The sequence below is a fragment of the Lolium perenne genome, chromosome 4 (genome assembly GCF_019359855.2).
Source record: "Lolium perenne isolate Kyuss_39 chromosome 4, Kyuss_2.0, whole genome shotgun sequence".
NCBI classification, from domain to species: Eukaryota; Viridiplantae; Streptophyta; class Magnoliopsida; order Poales; family Poaceae; genus Lolium; species Lolium perenne.
In genome coordinates, this window is record NC_067247.2 from 17,542,325 (window position 1) to 17,546,966 (window position 4,642).

Sequence of the window (4,642 nt, forward strand, 5' to 3'; positions counted from 1 at the left end):
TGACAAACCCTGCACAACAGTCAACATCATCACCTGAAAAAGGGGAGACACCATAATGCTCTCCCTTCTTCTCTCCTTCCGAGCGATCCCTCTTCCTCCGAGTTTCACTCGACGGGCAAACACACATGTGCTGCATAGTAATAATAAAAAGGTACTGTAGAAAAATCGATATACGAATCTATAATTAAATAGGTTAAACTAGGGTTTTGCCCAGTTCTATAGATCAAGGTTAAAAAAAATCCAACTACGGGGTTCGAACAACACGATTCTAATCCAAGATTTTTTTCGACCTCATCCAAATGGCCTCAAACTATAGGGTTAGCATCAAGTGCAGTATGTGTGAAAATGTATGCACTATGTGTGCTATAACTTGTATGTCTTTCAAATTTGAACCAAATTTGAATAAGTTTGAAATATTTGAAAAGGGGCTTTTGGCTTAAACGTTTGAAACCAAAAACCACTTCTCTTCATGCATGCTTGACTTCATAAGACATAGTTTAGCTAGGGTTAGGGGGTAGATACATGATTTTCCTGGTTTGAATATGTCTAGACCTTGTTTATCAACTTAATTGAATGCTTACTATATGACATAAGAAGACTATGTGCCTTGGTTTTTCATTTTTGGGTTTCAAACATGTAAATTTCAAGAAGATCCCAAAAGCTTCATTTTAGAGTGACTAAGAAGGATCCATGATTACCTTTTCATTTTCTTGTTTTAAACTTGTTTAAATATTTGTCAAACCTATGATTTGACCAAAAGATTCAAATGGGCATAACAATTCAGAAAAAAACAAGAGAATGAAAAAACAAAGGACATAGCATTCTTATGTCATATATATAGTAAGCATTCAAGTTGATAAACAAGGCCTATACATATTCAAACCAGAAAATCATGTATATATCTACCCCTAACTTAACCCTAATTAAACTATGTGTTATGAAGTCAAGCATGCATGAAGAGAAGTGGTTTTGGTCTCAAACATGGAAATTTCAAAAACCCTCCCAAGAGTTTTGGAGTGACTAAGAAGGATAGATGCTTAATTTTTCATATTCATGATTTAAACTTGTTCAAATCTTGGCCAAACCTAGAATTTGACCAAGATTCAAATGGGCATAAAAATTCAAAAAATCAAAAAATATATGAAAAACCAAGGTCTTATTATGTCATATATATAGTAATCATAAACAAGGTCTCTAGACATATTCAAAACATACAAATCATGTATCTACCACCTAACCCTAAACTCTGTCTTATGAACTCAAGCATGAAGAGAAGTGGTTTTGGGTTTCAAACATGGAAATTTCAAAAAAACCCCAAAAACTTCATTTTAGAGTGACTAAGAAGGATACAATCTTCCCTTTTCATTTTCATGTTTTAAACTTGTTTAAATCTTAGCCAAACCTAGGATTTGACCAACAGATTCAAATGGGCATAAAAATTCAAAAAAAAATCAAAAGAATGAAAAACAAAGGACATAGCATTCTTATGTCATATATATAGTAAGCATTATTCAAGTTGATAAACAAGGTCTAGACATATTCAAACCATAAAATCATGTATATATCTACCCCTATCCCTAAACTCAGTCTTATGAAGGCACGCATGCAGGAAGAGAAGTTGTTTTTGGTTTCAAACATGGAAATTTCAAAAACCCTCCCAACAAGAGCTACATTTTAGAGTGACTCAGAAGCATACATTCTCACTTTTTCATATTCATGTTTCAAACTTATTCAAATCTTGGTGAAACCTAGCTAGGATTTGACCAAGATTCAAATAGGTATAAAAATTCAAATACTGGTTTGTCTAGTTTGAATATGTCTAGACCTTGTTTATCAACTTGAATGCTTACTACATGACATAAGAAGACTATATAATTTGTTTTTTATTTTTCTGATTTTTTTAATTTTTCTACCCATTTGAAGCTTGGTCAAATCCTAGGTGTCTGACCATGATTTAAACAAGTTTAAAACATGAATATGAAAAATTAAGCATCTATCCTTCTTAAGTCACTCCAAAATGTAACTCTTGGGAGGTTTTTTGAAATTTCCATGTTGAAACAAAAAACCACTTCTCTTCATGCTAGACTTTCATAAAATTGACCGAGTTTAGGGTTAGGTGGTAGATACATGATTTGTCTTGTTTGAATATATGTCCAAACCTTGTTTATCAACTTGAATGCTTACTATATGACATAAGAATGCTTACCATATATATGTTTGAATTTTAAAAGCATATAGTCTTCTTATGTCATATAGTAAGCATTCAAGTTGATAAACAATGTTTGGACGTATTCAAACCAGACAAATCATGTATCTACGCCCTAACCCTAATCTCGGTCGATTTTATGAGAGTCAAGCATGAAGAGAAGTGGTTTTTGGTTTCAAACATGGAAATTTCAAAAACCCTCCCAAGAGTTACATTTTGGAGTGACTTAAGAATGATAGATGCTTAATTTTTCATATTCATGTTTTAAACTTGTTTAAATCATGGTCAAACCTAGGATTTGACCAAGATTCAAATGGGCAGAAAATTTAAAAAAATAGAAAATGAAAAACCAAAGTACATAGTCTTCTTATTATGTCATGTAGCTAGTAAGCATTCAATTTGATAAACAAGGTCTAGACATATTCAAACTAGACAAACCATGTATCTACCCCCTAACCCCTAAACTTTGTCTTATGAAGTCTAGCATGAAGAGAAGTGGTTTTGGGTTTCAAACATGGAAATTTCAAAAACCTCCCAAAAAGTTCCATTTTCGGGTGACTAAGAAGGATACAAGCTTCCCTTTTCATTTTCATGTTTTAAACTTATTTAAATTATCTTGGTCAAATCACATAGTCTCTTCTTATGTCATATAGTAAGCAAAGCACATAGTCTTCTTATGTCATATAGTAAGCATTAAAATTGATAAACAATGTCTAGACATATTCAAACTAGACAAATCATGTATCTACCCCTAACCCCTAAATTCTGTCTTATGAAGTCAAGCATGAAAAGAAGTCGTTTTGGGTTTCAAACATGGAAATTTCAAGAACATCCCAAAAGCTTCATTTTAGAGTGACTAAGAAGGATCCATGATTACCTTTTCATTTTCTTCTTTTAAACTTGTTTAAATATTGGTCAAACCTAGGATTTGACCAAAAGATTCAAATGGGCATAAAAAATCAGAAAAAAAATCAAGAGAATGAAAAAACAAAGGACATAGCATTCTTATGTCATATATATATAGTAAGCATTCAAGTTGATAAACAAGGTCTAGACATATTCAAACCAGAAAATCATGTATATATCTACCCCTAACCCTAAACTCTGTCTTATGAAGTCAAGCATGCATGAAGAGAAGTGTTTTTGGTTTCAAACATGGAAATTTCAAAAACCCTCCCAAGAGTTTTGGAGTGACTAAGAAGGATAGATGCTTAATTTTTCATATTGATGATTTAAACTTGCAAATACGAGCGATGCATCCAAAAGAAACACTCGTCCCCTCCCCGCATGATTTTGCCCTACCTAAATTTGAAGTCAAGCCAAAGGTGGTTCAAAAAAGGCAATCAAAAGGCATGGATTGTTCATCATTTTCTACATAGCTAGGGAAAATACCATACTGCCATACTAGTGTTTTAGAAAATAGCCCTTCAAATAGTTTGGCAACATGTTTATCAACTTTAATGCTTACTATGTGACATAAGAAAACTATTTGATTTGGTTTTTCAATTTTCTGTTTTTTTTTATTTTTCTGCCCATTTGAATCTTGGTCAAATCCTTGGTTTGACCAAGATTTAGACAAGTTTAACACGTGAAAACGAATAAGTAAGCATGGATGCTTCTTAGTCACTCCAAAATGTACCAACTGATAGATATGTTAACTTTGCTTCATGGATGTAAATGAGTTAACTTGGATTTCCTACCCTTTGAATCCATAGGAAACTTTGTTCTAATGCACTATAATAATCAATCGAGTTTTTACACCAACAGGTATGTCACTTACGTGTGGTGCCCATGCGTGAGGTCCCACACTTCAGTGAGCACAAGTCATGTGCAATAGGTACGCAAACTCCCAGCCATCTTCTTTGTCAAGAGAAGACGCATCAGGAATTCAGGATGCGTACTGGACGTCTCTGGGTCCTTCAGGATCCTTCGGTTATCCCTCTCATAAAAAAAATCTCTCTCATTCTCGGCCTCGCTCGAGCGCTCGCTCACTCGCACCTCCTGCTCACTGACAAACCCTGCACAACAGTCAACATCATCACCCGAAAAAGGGGAGACACCATAATGCTCTCCCTTCTTCTCTCCTTCCGAGCGATCCCTCTTCCTCCGAGTTTCACTCGACGGGCAAACACACATGTGCTGCATAGTAATAATAAAAAGGTACTGTAGAAAAATCGATATACGAATCTATAATTAAATAGGTTAAACTAGGGTTTTGCCCAGTTCTATAGATCAAGGTTCATAAAATATCCAACTACGGGGTTCGAACAACACGATTCTAATCCAAGATTTTTTTCGACCTCATCCAAATGGCCTCAAACTATAGGGTTAGCATCAAGTGCAGTATGTGTAAAAATGTATGCACTATGTGTGCTATAACTTGTATGTCTTTCAAATTTGAACCAAATTTGAATAAGTTTGAAATATTTGAAAAGG